Below are 18459 nucleotides of genomic sequence, written 5' to 3' on the forward strand. Positions count from 1 at the left end.
CGGATGGTCCAGATGTATTAACTCAAAAGATTCATTTTTGAGGTAATCCAGAGGATACGAATTCATAAAAATAAGAACTACTATTAATGAGAAGGGAAAGGAAGAGAACGATGCCATTTCACCTCGTCTCCACCCCGATTTCGGGTGAAGGATTTCGTCAAAATTTCACAGGACATTCCCCTCCGCACTGTAGCATCTTCTCTGCTCCCTTTTCATTTCATCTCTTTTGGAGCGGGGTGAACCCACAGACCCAGCGAAATCTCCCCTCCATCAGTGTTTCTCCCTTTCTCTCCCTTCGATCCCACTCGTCTAAAGCACATCCTGAGTTACTAATGCATTCCTCTCGTACGACGTCAGTGCGCTCCACTATAGTGACAAGATACCCGAATTATACCCAAATAATTCTTTTTTGGGGTGGTGCCAAATCGAACACCGAATTATTCAGTTGACCGAATTAAATCCAAATAATTCGCGAATTTTACAAACTTTCCCCGAATTTTACGAATTATTCACGATTTTTTCCTGAATTTTTTCAAGAATAATTTTTTTTTGCTCCCTTGCAGGACTGAGATTTTTGATCCGAATCATTCCCAAATTATACCCAAATTATTCCTGAATCACGAATTTTTGATCTCGCTGAACCGAATCCGAATAATTCATTTGTTATCGGCACACCAATATAGCGCATCATGGTCTTACGTGATCTACCTACAAAAATAACATTTTCAATAAGAAATAATCATTTATGAACATAAGTTTATTAATTAAATATTAACATGTATGTCCAAACTCTTGTATATCAGGTGTATAATACGCTTCGAATGCGGATATTATCTGCACCCACTCCCGTTCTTGATACGAGTTGTCGTATGCATGAGTTATCGTCTCGGAAGAAGTAGACATTAGTAGAACATTTTCAATTGATGAAATGTCATGCGGATCCTATTTTACATTTCTTATGTAATTGGTATGTATGTAAAATCTAGTGATTTAATCAAAATTTGATCTATATTTGGTCTATATTTGATCTACATTATCTAGTACTAGTATCGTGCTCATACATTGCAATAAAAATATATTATAAAAAAATAATAATATAAAATGACATATTTTCATAAAAAAATTAGACTAAATAACATATGATATTACTAAATAATATATGCACATAATTAGTATTCTTTAAAGGTATGCTTCGGAAGAGGGGAGGGGAGAGAAAGGATGATTGGATTACCCCAAGAGTGTTTACTTGCTTCATAAATTAAAATTTTGGAGAGGAACCAAGGGAAGAGAACGGGAGAGAAGAGGAAACACGACACATAATTAAATAGAGTTCTCCTCAAATCTCTACCTCTCAATTTGAAGGGTCGCTCCCTCTCTTACTCCTTTCATCTCCTCATTTCTCCTCAAATCAAAGAGAAGATAATCCAACACCGTTCGAGATAGTTTGGACATCTCCAACGGAGGCCGCCTGAAGCACCGGTGCGTACTGGAATTATAAGGCATATCAAAAACGAAAAGAGAGGCAAAGGTTGCCCACGATTGACATGGGACGAAGCAGTAAAAATAGACTTGAAGAAGTGGAATGTATCTAAGGAGTGAGACTCGGACAAGAGCGCGTGAAAGCTAGCGATTCACGTACTAGAACCATGACCTAGTAGTAGTTAGAAATTATTTAGGGATAATGTTATAGATCTTAGATCATAAGATTAGGAATTTGGAGTCAATGATGTAAGCTTAGGACTTTGACCACTACGATTGATAGTTTAGGTAGAATATAGTAGGAAATATAAAAAAGATGTACAGAATCAAAAGAAAGCAAATTATTTGATTGGAGAGCTGATATTCAATCCGAAATTTTATCTTTTAATCACAGCTATTGACAAATTAGGACATCTACGTGCTTAATATAAGAATAAAGATATATGTAATCTATCATTAATATTCAATTTGGAGACATTTGGCCCACGCTTAATCTACATTATCTGGTACCTACGTAATTTATCACTACGGTTGCTCTATATTTAGTCTGCATTTTATATACATTTGATGTGTATAATTCAAATCGGAAGTATAATATCGAAATTAATAATCTAACCTTGCTAATTAGAAGCAGCTCGCAATCTCGCATCATATGCTTGTGTTTTTATAGCCGAAGTAAAACGCTTGCACATGAATGTTTTACTCCAAGAAAGATGTATCACGTGCTTGTCTTTTTCTCGTAGCAAAACGCGAGCCCTGTGTACGTTTTTTTCCTAAAAAGTTAAAAAAAAAAAATACAAGCTATGAGGTACTTCAACTAATATTCGAGACTTTTCTCAATTTCACGCAATGATTTTTTTTTAATGCTACAAAAAAATTCGGCTTGTTGATACCAATGGATTTTTATCACAAACCAAAAGTTGTTAGGCAATTTTATAAATTTTCTTTTTCAAAAGCTAAGACAAAATATTTTCTTCTAAAAGTTTTGAGAAAATGTCCTGACGGGCTGAACGGTCAAACTATAAAATAGCAAGTCTGAACTTCCGTTTTTTCTTTTATTAATATCCATAATTAAATAGAAAAGTACAGAAATACCTATCATTTTTTGGAAATTTTTAAAAATACCTAAACCATCGATAATCTCGGCAGTCCATCTTTCTTTTCGGACCACTAGAATTTTGGACAGTCTAGAAAAAATGGACCGTCGAAATTTTCAACAGTGCGAGCATAATATAATTTTATTTATTTGACATTCGGCCGATTTGTGATTTTTTTATTTAATTAGAAGATTTTATGATCTTTTTTATTTTTCTATTAAAAAATTAGAAATATTTTTATATTTCTTTGAAAATAGATAAAATATTAAAGAATTGAATTTAGTAGAAAAACTACGACAAATAACTTGGATCAACATTTTTCAGTTGAGATCTTTTGCAGCTGTAAGAAAAATTAAAATATGTCACTGCGTGTTACTAAAAGGAATAAAAATATTTTGGATCTGAGTTATGAATTCTAATTCAAAAGTCACTTATGGGTAAACAAATAAATTATCCTGGTCCTTCTAGTACATTCAAATTTTAAGGTACTCCATCTATTTTTTTAGAAGTTATTTTATATTATAATATTTTCTTAAAATCTCTTCTAAGAAAATAGATAGAATACCTTAGAATTTACACAAAAATGACTTTTGAACCGAGATTAATAACTCATATCCAAAACATTTTTTTTCAGCAACACACAAAGAAATATTTTAATTTTTCTTACAGCTGCAAAAAATCTCGACCAAAAATATTGATCCAGATTATCTGTCGCAGTCTTTTTTGTAAATTTATTTTATAGTATTCCATTTATTTAAAAAAATATAAAAATATCCCTAATATTTAATAGAAAAATAGAAAAATAAAAAAATCATAAAATCTCCTAATTAAATAAAAAAATTCACAAATTGGCCGAATTTCAAATTATTTGACAAAAACATGTCAAACAAAAAAATAATAATGTTACGTTTAAACCGTTGAGAATTTTGACGTTTCACTTTTTTTATGTACTGTCTAGAATTTTGACAATTCTGAAATAAAGTGAACCGTGGAGATTCTGGACGATTTAGATATTTTTAAAAATAAAAATTTCCGAAAATCCTAGATATGAATAAAAAAATCGGTCTGAACTCGGAAGAAGCACATATTTCATTATCTCCCGTTTTTTTTTGTACCACCCTGAAAAATCGGAATAAATTAAACGCCACCCGAAAAATCGGATTTGAGATTCCACCACGTTCGCGTAGTGGATCTGCGAACTGATCGCCAACCCGTTCGCGTAACGGATCCGCGGACTGACCCGCTAGCGCCATGACCCGCCAGAGTGACCCGTCCGCGTGGTGGATCGGCGCACCGACCCGTTCGCACGGTGGATCTGCGCACTCATTAGGTTTAGAATATATACAGACTAGATCGATTCTGTTTCAATTCTTCACCAAAGACAGCCGCCAAGGTGCGTTTTTTTCCATTATTTTTTTCAAAAAAATTATCTTCTGTAGTATTATTTAATTTAGTGCATTATTTTATAATATTTTTTGTAATATTAGGTTCATTCAACCAATTATGATTGGAATTGCTTGTTATTTTGGTGGTGAAGTATTACAAGGACCAAATGACGCTTATTATAGCCACCAAATGCCGAAAATGTTCAATATCGGCTTAGGTTTGGATTTTAGAAGTATAAATACGGAAGTGTACGAACAACTCGGTATTAACCACCGTAATTATGAACTGGTAATTAACGCAAGGATCAATATTGGCCAAGGCAACCAAACCTGGTTCCAACAGTTTTCGGTACAAGACGATAGCAGTTGGGAGTTATATCTCCAAATGACAATGAATATGGCCACTCCTTTCAAGTTTCTAGAGTTATATGTGGTAGCCAACCCCAGACAAAATTCTAGACAGAACTCCAGACAGAATACCAGACAATTGTTGCACTTGACTCAGGGTTTGGGGCTCGAGCAATCTGTAACGGGTCCTAGCCGGACCCCATCTGTAGCGGGTCCTAGTCGGGCCCCATGTGTAGCGGGTCCTAGTAGAGTTCAATCTGACAAGGGTCGACCTCAGATTCCATCTTCTGTTAGTGTAATAATCTAGAAGTCAATAATACGATAATTTATCATAAAGCTTTGTTCATGAATTGGATGATTAATATCATTTTGTTGCCTTGAGTATTATTGAATTTATGGATCATTTCGAGTTCATGATTGAAATTGTGAAACTCTATAATATAGATAATATATACTCTTAAAAAGTCACTGACCAAGGTAATTAGCAGGAACACTAATTACCGCGATAAGGTTAGTATGTGGATTAAAAGATGGTTAAGTTTTACAAACCACCTGACACGAGATGTCATTTTAATCACATAGATACATGTTCTAGGAACATGGTATTTGACAAACCCCGAATGAAACATTAAATAGAATTGTGTTCGTGTCATTTATGTTTTCATTCAGTATCAAGTTCTACAGTACGAGGTATTCATCTTTCCTACTAAGAAATGTATATGTGTGATTGTTATCAAACGCTGTCGGTAAAATGCAGTTATAACGGTAGCTCTTCGGTATAAATGACTTAGCTGAGGTAGTGATGGTTTACCAAGAATACTATTTGTCCCTCGTATCTCTATACGAGCTATAGCATCACTGGGCCCCTTGATAGAGTAAGATTATCTGCTAGCAGTATAATTACAAGAGTAATTATATTTGATAATCTGCTCAAGATCAAGAAAAGATTCAGTTAGCAACGATGACACACATCTACCTTGAAACTAATCTGGTAGCTATGAGACAGAAGAACAGACACAAGTAAATTGTTTACTGGATCGTGATATTGTACTGTACAGCATCATCTGTGTAATTGGATGGTCATGATGTGTTGCCAGATGCCGCTCATGATTATAGAAGTTAAAACAGTTTTAACTCTGTTTACCAACATAACACAGATCCTGTTGGGTCACACCATATAGGAGTTAATCGGAGAATCTTATTGTGATTGATTATAAATTGGTTATGATCAATAGTAAGATGGTTATAATTAATTATACGTGTTATAATTAAATTATGAATGTTATGTAAAAATAACAAGCAAAAATATTGGTTAATTTATAAATGTGTGTGACACGTTGTATAAAAGTTAACCGGTTAATTTATAAATGTGCAGGACACATTGTATAAATTACCGAAACAACAACCGCAAGAAAAATATATATAATTGTTCAGAATAATTATACGAATATTATTTGTATTCGGGCCGAGGGCATTCGGGTCTTTTCAGATTCGTCCTTATCCGCATGACATGTCATCGATCCTATCCAGATGACACGTCGTCGATACCAAAACAAACAACCGTAGAAAAATATATATAATTGTTCAGAATAATTATACGAATATTATTTGTATTCGGGCGGAGGGCATTCGAGTATTTTCAGATTCGAACTTATCCGCATGACATGTCATCGATCCTATCCAGATGACACGTCATCGATCTTATCCACATGACATGTCATCCTTATCCATTCAATGACATATCTTATAAATAGGCCGAACTTGGAGGACATTTTGGTCTTTTGGCAACCGACCCTAAACCCTATAAATAGGGGTGGAGAGGTAGAGAGAAAAATCGCTAATTCACTCATACCGTTTCGTATCGAAACAAATCGGTATTTTCTCTCTTTCTCGGTTTCTCTCCCAAATAGTGTTTCGATTGAGAAAAGAAAGTTATACGTAGTTGACGTATAATCTTGCGAGTTGTTGTGAGGTATATTTACGGGATCGATGAATAGTGTTTTACCGAATTTCGCAGTATGTCAGTTTTGCATATTGATGAAACTGAGCAACCGAAAATTCGTGTTTACAGGTTTTCGTCTTTTTCCCCATGAATAGTGTTTTTGCAGAATTCCGCAGTTTACGGTATTTCTGGCAGAAGAAATAAACTGCTCTCCGGTTAGTCCTGGTGGATAACCGATAGAGATATCACACGTGTGATACTCCGAGTCGATTCCTTCCCTGGTGAGGCTCTACTCGCTCGGTCTGCATTCCAACTGTGATTTGGAAACAAGGTATAAATATGTTATATTAATCTATTTAATTGGTAATTAGATTAAAGTTTTAGAAATCAATCATGGAGTAGATCTGTAAAAGGATTAAATTGGGTTTTGATGCCAAAGGAATACTGAAGGTGGACCGCCTTGGAAAGTTTCCTGACATACCCCGTTTAATCCTGAGCTTAAGTTGGCCGTAGAAATTTTTGTTCTACGGTCATTCCGCAACTTAAGCCTAAACGGGTTTTGGTTACAGCACCGTGAAACCCCAACATCTTCGTCCTCTAGCCGAGTCCAATCTGAAAGGGACCGATCTGAAACCCCTGAACGACTTTATTATACTGACAATACGGACGAGGATCCTGAAGAAAGGGAGGCAGAGGATAATTGGGATGATAATGGGGACGGTGGGGTATCAGATCACAGTGATGAGGATACTGGTATTCCTATGCTTGGTAGACGGAAGTGGCCTATAGTGGGTCGTGGGGAAAGGCATCCGTTTGAGCAATTTCATGACACATCAGGGTTTGAAAAGGCCGATAGCTATTTTTTTGCGACTTCTGAGGTATGTTTGTTAATTTTTATTTAATTTTAATATAATTATTAAATTGTTGTTTAAATTTTGTTGTTTCTTTTGTAAATCAAAAGGGAGAAAGACATGAATTGTCTGAGGGGATGACATATGACAGCAAGGATAAGATGAAAGATACAATTAACCACTGGCACATCAAACAAAATAGGGAGATTAAAAATACACACAGTGATACCACCAGGATGAGGTACAAGTGTGTTAGCGCCCGATGCAGGTGGGCGTTGGTTGCGAGGGCTACAGGCTTTGGTAATACTTGGGCCATCACGAAGAATGTGGCTAAGCACACATGTCACGCATCGGCATCCAGGTTAGATCATGCACAATTGACGTCCGCTATGGTCGCCAACTGTATAAAATTATCATTGGAAAAAAATGTTGATATTTCTATCCGGGCAGTCGCTGACTTATGCGCTGAAAGGTACGAGGGCATCGTTCCAAAGTACAATAAATTATGGCGTGGTAGAGAGTTAGCAATTGCCCGGGCCTTTAGTAGTTGGGAGGGGTCTTACGGGCTGATTATCCCTTTGTTGGAGGCAATAAAAAGGTCAAATCCGGGAACCCAATATAAAATTGTTTCAAAGGCAACCACTAAGCCAGGGTATCGTTTTTTCATGAGAGCAGCATGGGCATGGGGACCATGTATTGCCGCAGTCGGTCACCTTAGACTCGTCATCAGTATCGATGCTTGTTTCTTGTCTGGCAGATACATGGGTAAGCTGTTAATTGTAACCGGATATGATGCAGAGAACCAATTAATCCCGTTAGCATTTGGACTGGTAGAGAATTAGGATTTTGAGAATTGGGGATGGTTCATGAATGTTAGTGTAATAATCTAGAAGTCAATAATACGATAATTGATTATATAAAGCTTTGTTCATGAATTGGATGATGAATATCATTTTGTTGCCTTGAGTATTATTGTATTTATGAATCATTTCGAGTTCATGATTGGAATTGTGAAACTTCATAATATAGATGATATATACTCTAAAAAAAGTCACTGGCCAAGGTAATTAGCAGGAACACCAATTACCACGATAAGGTTAGTATGTGGATTAAATGATGGTCAAGTTTTACAGACCATAGACAAGGAGTTGTCATTTTAATCGCATAGATATATGTTCCATGAACATGATATCTGACAGACCCCGAATGAAACATTATATGGAATTGTGTTCGTGTCATTAATGTTTTCATTTAGTGTTAAGTTCTAAAGTATGAGGTATTCATTTTTCCTACTAAGAAATGTATATGTGTGATTGTTATCAAACGCTGTCGGTAAAATGCAGTTATAACGGTAGCTCTTCGGTATACATGGCTTAGCTGAGGTAGTGATGGTTTACCAAAAATACTATTGTCCCTCGTATCTCTATACGAGCTATAGCATCACTGGGCCCCTTGATAGAGTAAGATTATCAGCGCGCGGTATGATTATAAGAGTAATCATATTTGATAATCTGCTCAAGATTAAGAAAATATTAAGTTTACAAGGATGACACACACCTACCTTGAAACTAATCTGATAGCTATGTGACAAAAGAACTGACACAAGTAAATTGTTTACTGGATCGTGATATTGTACTATACAGCATCATCTGTGTAATTGGATGGTCATGATGCGTTTTGCCAGATGCCTCTCATGATTATAGAAGTTAAAACAGTTTTAATTCTATTTACCAACATAACACAGATCCTATCGGGTCACACCATATAGGAGTTAATCGGAGAATCTTATTGTGATTGATTATAAATTAGTTATGATCAATAGTAAGATAGTTATAATTAATTATACTGGTTATAATTAATATATATAAATGTCATACGGATGACAAAGCAAAAACACTGGTTAATTTATAAACGTGCCGGACACGTTGTATAAAAGTTACCGAAACAACAACCGCAAGAAATATAATTGTTCAGAATAATTATATGGATGCTAAATTGAATTCGGGCCAAGGGCATTTTGGTCTTTTCACATGTCATCCTTATCCACATGACACGTCATCGATCTTATCCACATGACATGTCATCATCCTTATTCATTCAATGGCATATCTTGTAAATAGGCATATGTTGAGGGGTATTTCGGTTTTTTGCGAACCTCCTCAAAAGCCTATAAATAGAGGGGTACATGGAAAGAGAAACTCATTAATTCACTCGTATCGTTTCGTGTCGAAACGAATCGGTATTTTCTCTCTTTCTCGGTTTCTCTCCCAAATAGTGTTTCGGTTGAGAAAAGAAAGTTATACATAGTTGACGTATGATATTGCGGGTTGTTGTGAAGTATATTTACGCGATTGATGAATAGTGTTTTCCCGAATTTCGCGGTATGTCAGTTTTGCTTATTTGTGAAACTGAGTAATTTATAAACAAAATTGATCATGAGACCTCCAAAAATACCCTTCTCCTATCCAAAATGTTTCAAGACATGCTTGATCTCGAAATAAATTACAACAAGGAACGAGAAGAGAAGAACAAAAGAGTGATGTGCTTCGCATGTCATAGAAAATGGCACACCACTCAAACTTGCTTCCAATTGGACGGGTACAAGGCCAAGAAAAAGGCTAAAGCCTTGCAAGCCTTATTCTCGGATGAGAGCGAGGCGGAGCAATCCGACACGGAGCCGAAAAATGAACAAGAGACAAACCTTGCATTGATGGCAAGTGTAGATGAAGGTCTCTCGGCAATTGATATCGACTCGATTATCGCAAGCAAGAATATCACCGATGAGACCACAATCGAATTCCTTAAAAGACCTTGTCAAATCAAGAAACATCAACAAGGAAGGTGATGAAATTGAAGCCTCAACTAGCTCCGCTAATGAGGTACATTTAAATTTTGGTCTTAATGATCTTGATACCGAAGATGAATTGACCGATGAGGAAGAAGGTGGTGAAGAATATAATGATTCAATTGATGAGACCAAACATGACTTGTGTATCAATCGGTTAGAAACCAATGATACAAGCAATTTCACAAATGAGATTCTAACACGGTATGATGATGAACCTAGGTGGCAATCTCTCCTTGATGACTCCAATAGAATCTTGGTTGAAAAGGAATGTATTATTCAAAAATTGATTGCTAAAAATGACATGTTAGAATGTGAAGTTAGGAATTTAAAAACACCGCACATAAGTGAAATAGGCATATTAAAGGTTAAAGTTCAAACCTTAGAGACCGAAAATAGGGCATTAAGGTCTCCTAGTGAATCTTCAAATGTCACTAGTCTAGATTCTTATTATGTGGATAGTTTGATCCATGGCAAATCTTATCGCAAAATGGATAAAATTGGTCTTGGATTCGAGAAGGGTCAATTCTCATTCGAATCTAACCATATACAAGGCCCGAAAAGAAAAGGGGAACATATACAAACTTCAAACACAAAAAATTTTAAACTTAATTTTAATTGTGATAAGTATTCTACTTATCATTTTTTTACCAAAAAGGGTAATACTTCCTTGCAAAAGGAGTCAAACAAAGGGAATACCTCTCAAACCTCAAATGCTAAACCAAATCATGCATTTAGGTATAAGTATGATCACAAAAATTATAAGAACAAAAATTTTCAATATAGTGATAGGAACACATTTAATCCAAAATGGTCAAACAAAACTTCTTTCAAAGGACCGGATGGATGGTTTTATGAACTAAAAAATAAAAATGTTTTACAAAATCAAATTCAAAGAAATGGTTTAACAAAATATGTTCCCCAACATCACAATAGAATTGAGTCTAACAACACCAAAAGTGTCACATCTAGAGTTACAAATAGGTCATTTGTTAATCCAAAGAACAAAATTCATGAAGTGAGAACAAAATACCATGCCACTTTCAAACAAGGTTCTATTGCTCAAAAGCCATCAATTACATTTTGTAATTATTGTTGCAAAATTGGCAATACCTCCTTAGAGTGTAGGTTTAGGATTGGAGACAACAACTCAAATGTTGTTTGGGTTCCTTAAGCTAAACTAGCTTAGATTCATACATAATCTCCCCTAATTTATTCAAATTGCCAAAAATCAAGGGGGAGATTAAACAAGGTATATGTTAATTACTAACTCAACAATAACTAATATATACTATTGTAGGAGTGATTGATTGCATCTCATAAATAAAATGCTTGGATCATTGATAGTTGTGTTGGGGTTTACGATGCTGTAACCAAAACCCGTTTAGGCTTAAGTTGCGGAATGACAGTAGAAAAAAAATTTCTACGGCCAACTTAAGCTCAGGATTAAACGGGGTATGTCAGGAAACTTTCCAAGGCGGTCCACCTTCAGTATTCCTTTGGCATCAAAACCCAATTTAATCATTTTACAGATCTACTTCATGATTGATTTCTAAAACTTTAATCTACTTACCAATTAAATAGATTAATATAGCATATTTATACCTTGTTTCCAAATCACAGTTGGAATGCAGACCGAGCGAGTAGAGCCTCACCAGGGAAGGAATCGACTCGGAGTATCACACGTGTGATACCTCTATCGGTTATCCACCAGGACTAACCGGAGAGCGGTTTATTTCTTCTGCCAGAAATACCGTAAACCGCGGAATTTTGCAAAAACACTATTCACGGGAAAAAGATGAAAACCCGTAAACACAAATTTTCGGTTGCTCAGTTTCATCAATATGCAAAACTGACATACCGCGAAATTCGGTAAAACACTATTCATCGATCCCGTAAATATACTTCACAACAACCCGCAAGATTATACGTCAACTACGTATAACTTTCTTTTCTCAACCGAAACACTATTTGGGAGAGAAACCGAGAAAGAGAGAAAATACCGACCCGTTCCGACACGAAACGGTATGAGTGAATTAGCGAATTTCTCTCTGCCCCTCCACCCCTATTTATAGGGTTTAGGGTCGATTGCCAAAAGACCAAAATGCCCTCCAAGTTCGGCCTATTTACAAGATATGCCATTGAATGGATAAGGATGACATGTCATGTGGATAAGATCGATGACGTGTCATCTGGATAGGAGCGATGACATGTCATGCGGATAAGTTCGAATCTGAAAATACTCGAATGCCCTCGGCCCGAATACAAATAATATTCATATAATTATTCTGAACAATTATATATATTTTTCTACGATTGTTTGTTTTGGTATCGACGACGTGTCATCTGGATAGGATCGATGACATGTCATGCGGATAAGGACGAATCTGAAAAGACCCGAATGCCCTCGGCCCGAATACAAATAATATTCGTATAATTATTCTGAACAATTATATATATTTTTCTTGCGGTTGTTGTTTCGGTAATTTATACAATGTGTCCTGCACATTTATAAATTAACCGGTTAACTTTTATACAACGTGTCACACACATTTATAAATTAACCAATGTTTTTGCTTGTTATTTTTACATAACATTCATAATTTAATTATAACACGTATAATTAATTATAACCATCTTACTATTGATCATAACAAATTTATAATCAATCACAATAAGATTCTCCGATTAACTCCTATATGGTGTGACCCAACAGGATCTGTGTTATGTTGGTAAACAGAGTTAAAACTGTTTTAACTTCTATAATCATGAGCGGCATCTGGCAACACATCATGACCATCCAATTACACAGATGATGCTGTACAGTACAATATCACGATCCAGTAAACAATTTACTTGTGTCTGTTCTTCTGTCTCATAGCTACCAGATTAGTTTCAAGGTAGATGTGTGTCATCGTTGCTAACTGAATCTTTTCTTGATCTTGAGCAGATTATCAAATATAATTACTCTTGTAATTATACTGCTAGCAGATAATCTTACTCTATCAAGGGGCCCAGTGATGCTATAGCTCGTATAGAGATACGAGGGACAAATAGTATTCTTGGTAAACCATCACTACCTCAGCTAAGTCATTTATACCGAAGAGCTACCGTTATAACTGCATTTTACCGACAGCGTTTGATAACAATCACACATATACATTTCTTAGTAGGAAAGATGAATACCTCATACTGTAGAACTTGACACTGAATGAAAACATAAATGACACGAACACAATTCTATTTAATGTTTCATTCAGGGTTTGTCAAATACCATGTTCCTAGAACATGTATCTATGTGATTAAAATGACATCTCGTGTCAGGTGGTTTGTAAGAGTATATATTATCTATATTATGGAGTTTCACAATTTCAGTCATGAACTCGAAATGATCCATAAATTCAATAATACTCAAGGCAACAAAATGATATTAATCATCCAATTCATGAACAAAGCTTTATGATAAATTATCGTATTATTGACTTCTAGATTATTACACTAACAAGTTGTTGTTACACACAAATATTATGCGCAATCTAAACTCTGCATAATTATGAAATTCGCTTCCGCTACATACCAATTATGTGTGACAACACTAGTGCCATAAAACTAAGCAAAATAGAAATATTTGTGTTAGTTACGACTCATACATATCGACAACAAAAACCAAATTGTCAATTCTTACACAAATTGCTAAATTGTTGGATTTTATGAATTAAGGATATAGTAGGGGTTTAAATGCAAAAATATCAATTGCTTGACTTGTTTGAATTGCTATATCTTGGAAATTTGTTTATTGATGATTGATATGTATGAGATGTAGGATTTTTATATGAATTGTATGAATTGATAACTTGTCAAGGGTTAAATTGCAAAATTGTTGAATGCGTATATGTGTATATCTTTGAACCTTGACAAGTTATATGATATGTTGAAATGCATAAAGTGAATTGACATATGTGTATTGTTATATGCATTATGATATGCATGAATTAATTTGTCGATTGACAATTATTGTTTTAAAAATTGCGAATTGAAATGGACCTGTCAATTGTCATGTATAATGTTAGAGTAATCCCTCAATTTTATTTTATTTGTGATTTATCGGTATTATATTGCTAAATTGAGGGGGGGTGCATATTGTGAGGGGGAGCACCTTCTATGAGTGCTAATTTTTCTCCCTTTCGTCGATTTTCAAAAATGGGGAGAAATTGGTATACCGAATGCGAGATATGCAAAATAAAAATTTTCAAATTTTTCTCGGATTATGCACTTACTCGCATTGTATGTTTTTGCAAATCGCCAAAAGGGGGAGATTGTTGTTCGTACAATAATCTTTTACGTCTATTTGACTAATTTGCAAAAACATACAATTATTGAAGTTTACGATTTCTTCTATTTTAAGATTATGTAGGTTCAAGAAGAAGTTGGAATTGCAATATGGAATACTTGACTGAAGAAATCATGAAGACTTTTATCAAGAATACAAATTGTAAAATCAGATACTTGGTAAAGTAAGTTTGAGGCTGTTTTTACAGAGGGAAAATGTTGGTAACGTTTTAAACCTGTCAAAAATGCTGAAGTAACAGCTTGATCAAACTCAGAAATAACCTAAAACCTTGTAACGTTTTCACAAAACGTTATAACGTTTTAGGATGGTAAAAATGCTGAAGTACAGGCGTACAGAACGACTTGAAACGCTGTAACATTTTTACAAAACGTTATAACGTTTTATGATTGTCTGTATTAATGTTAAATTCAAATTTAAAACGTTGTAACGTTTTAATTAAATCTGAGCTTCAAACAATTCATGTTTTTGATCAAGATTTTACAGAGCAAAACGTTATGTAACGTTTTACAAACGTTGTAACATTTTGGATCAGTTAGCTGAGCTGTCAGAAAATTGTAGACCTAAAATCGCATTATAATATAAAACGTTGTAACGTTTTAACTCAATTTGCTCATTTTTGAGCTGTCTCTATAAATAGAGTAGTGGGGTCTCTTCCCCACTTAACCTAGCCGTCCCTAAACTTCAAAAGAGGCGATTTTCTGAGAGCTTGGTTCCACCATTGTTGATTGAGCTTAAAACTTCAATATCTCTCAATCAATCTCAAACAACCTCAAACCCACTTCACTAATCTCTAATTAGATTAGGTTAGAGTGATCTATTGAGTGTTTCTCTTGTTCTTGAGTAGCTTGTGTGACTTCCCTTGTTTGTAAGGGCTCGCCGGCTCAAACCTCGAGTTGCTTGTGTGACTTCCCTTGGTTGTAAGCTATGTTACTCGGATACGGCTGTTTAGGCACCGTACCCGTATCCGATACGTATCGGATACCGATACGCGTCCGATACGGCCACGATACGTATCCGATACGCCAGCTGGCGTATCGGATGACGTGGCGTATCCTTAACACTCTGATACGGTCAACGATACCCCACTGAAACGACCGATACGGCTCCATTACGCTCGGATACGCCCACTGAACGCCCGATACGCCTTCAGAAATCTGTGAGCCGCGCATGGACCGGCCATTTCCCCTTTTGTGTGCACACCGTGCGTAGACCAAGTGCAACCAGCAAATTTGGAGCAACAACCAGGCGTAACCAGCAGCACATTTGGAGCAAAATTATGTCTCTAGCTAGAATCGAACCAAGGTTATGAGGGAAAGCGGACATAGGCCTCAACCACTGCAGCAATTCACATTTTATGTTGTAATATAGTAACTTTTTTATATAACTTATGTAAAGTACTTTATTCAAGATTTTTGATACTTAATTTATATAATACAAATGTTGAATCAATAATATAATTAATATAATATATAATAGGCGTATCGTATCTTAGATTTTTGAAAATTGCCGTATCGCCGTATCCGTATCGTATCCGATACGATACCCGTATTCGTATCCATGCAACATAGGTTGTAAGGGCTCGCCGGCGCTCATCTCTCGTTGGCCGTGACTTCCCGTTTTGTAAGGGCTCACGGTTCACAATTGTAATCCTTTCATATTGGGTAATAGAAAGGCGCACCTAGAAAGAGGTTGCGACGCCCCGGAGACGTAGGCTTTTGTTTTGCCGAACTCTATTATCATCCCGCGTGTCAATTTCTCTAAACTCATCTCTTTTACTTTTAATTGCAATTTAATTTCAGTTTTCGAGCTAATTAGCGGTGCCCCTTATTACAACAGTTTTCATTATTACCGCTGGTTGACGCCATACTAACATTAAATTTATCAATTTTGTCAGTTTTGGCCTCTATCAATAATTTCAGGAACAATACAAATCTAACAATAATACAAATATTTATGGTAATCCAATAATATATCACTATTCTTGGATGAATCAGTAAAATCAGACAATAGTGCATAACAATAAATTTATGATTTGATGCATTTCTACTCAATTTTGGTCTAAATATAACAATTTAATAATAATACTAATATATTACAATTTTTGGACATTCCTAAATTGGTCAATTTCTAAATTGGTACACAACTAAATTAAACTAAACAAAAAATGTACCAACTAAACCAAACTACTATTTTTGTCTACTAAAAAATATACTACTTAAATAAAACAACTATACAAATATTTGATGCATTTCTACTCAATTTTGGTCTAAATATAACAATGTAATAATAATAATAATATATTATAATTTTTGGATATTCCTAAATTGGTCCATTTCTAAATTGATACACAACTAAATTAAACCAAACTAGCATTTTTGTCTACTAAAAATATACTTTTAAATAGAACAACTATACAAATATTACACAAAAATATACCAACTAAAAACTACACAAATATTTGATATTCTAAACTAAAACTAAAACTACACAAATATTTGTATATAATTTACAATACTACTACTAAATAAAAAATTAAATAACAAATTTTAATTAAAAAAAAAGAAAAAAACCTGATATTTGCGGAGACAGCGACGGACAGGGACGGACCGGAAAAATGGCCTGCGGAGCTGTTTTTATGCATGTCTACCACGTTCGCAGATCCACCGTGCGAACGGGTCGGTGCGTCGATCCACCACGCGGACGGGTCACTCTGGCGGGTCATAGCGCTAGCGGGCCAGTCCGCGGATCCGTTACGCGAACGGGTTGGCGATCCGTTCGCAGATCCACTACGCGAACTTGGTGGAATCTCAAATCCGATTTTTCGGGTGGCGTTTAATTTATTCCGATTTTTTAGCCGAAATTTTTATTAATAAGAAATATATTAAAAAAATATCCAGATTAGAGAACGCTTTTGATTTTTTTCGAGATATAGGGAAAACGTTTTGATTTATCACGGTCTCTGGCCGTTATGGCTTATTACGGCCAGAATTAGCGCTTAATTAACCATTCTAACTATATTAACTATTTTTTAACTAAACCAGAAAAAAAACCCAAAAAAACCCTGTCCGCGATATTTAGAAACGGCCAGCTCTGTCCATGGTATAAAGCAACGGCCAGGCGAAAAAGAAAAAAAGCTGTCCGCGATAGATAGCAACGGCCAGGCGTGAAATTTTAAAAAATGAACCCCTGTCCGTAATAGGTGATAACGGCCAGCGAAAAAAATTTATTTCATATTGATGCTCATTTTGTCTTGATTTTAAAACTGATCAATCAACGATTAATTATATTATATACAAAATTATTTTATAATCATTCATAATATTTTAATATAAATTTGATTAGTGAAAGATATCTTCAGTATTTCTGTTAAAACTTTCGAATGTGATATATGAAAAGGGATGCATTTACAATTAATACTTGTAAGTTCCAGTATTTTATAACAATTTAGTTATGTAATTTAAAAAGTTCAAACTGTCGATCTAAACCGTTCAATATATATCTATATTAAAATGTGCTTTTTGATGAAATTTTATATATTTTTTTTATTTATTAAATATTTTACAAAACTGTTGTTTTTAGTGCATGGTCCAGAATTGTCTAAAAATAACGGTTTTATAAAATACTTAATAAATAGTAAAAAAAAATATAAAATTTGATCTCCAAGCACATTTTAATATAGAAATCATGTTGAACGGTTTAGATCGACTTTTAAAATTTCACGCCTGGCCGTTGCTATCTATCGCGGACAACTTTTTTCAATATGAAATAATTTTTTTTCGCTGGCCGTTATCACCTATTACGGACAGGGGTTCATTTTTTAAAATTTCACGCCTGGCCGTTGCTATCTATCGCGGACAACTTTTTTTTTTTTTCGCCTGGTCGTTGCTTTATACAGAGCTGGCCGTTTCTAAATATCGCGGACAGGGTTTTTTTTGGTTTTTTTCTGGTTTAGTTAAAAAATAGTTAATCTAGTTAGAATGGTTAATTAAGCGCTAATTCTGGCCGTAATAAGCCATAACGGCCAGAGGCCGTGATAAATCAAAACGTTTTCCCTATATCTCGAAAAAAATCAAAAGCGTTCTTTAATCTGGATAATTTTTTAATATATTTTCTATTAATAAAAATTTCGGGATTTTTTAGGGTGGTACAAAAAAAAACGGC

The sequence above is a fragment of the Carex rostrata genome, chromosome 3 (assembly GCF_964058835.1).
Source record: "Carex rostrata chromosome 3, lpCarRost1.2, whole genome shotgun sequence".
Taxonomy (NCBI): Eukaryota; Viridiplantae; Streptophyta; class Magnoliopsida; order Poales; family Cyperaceae; genus Carex; species Carex rostrata.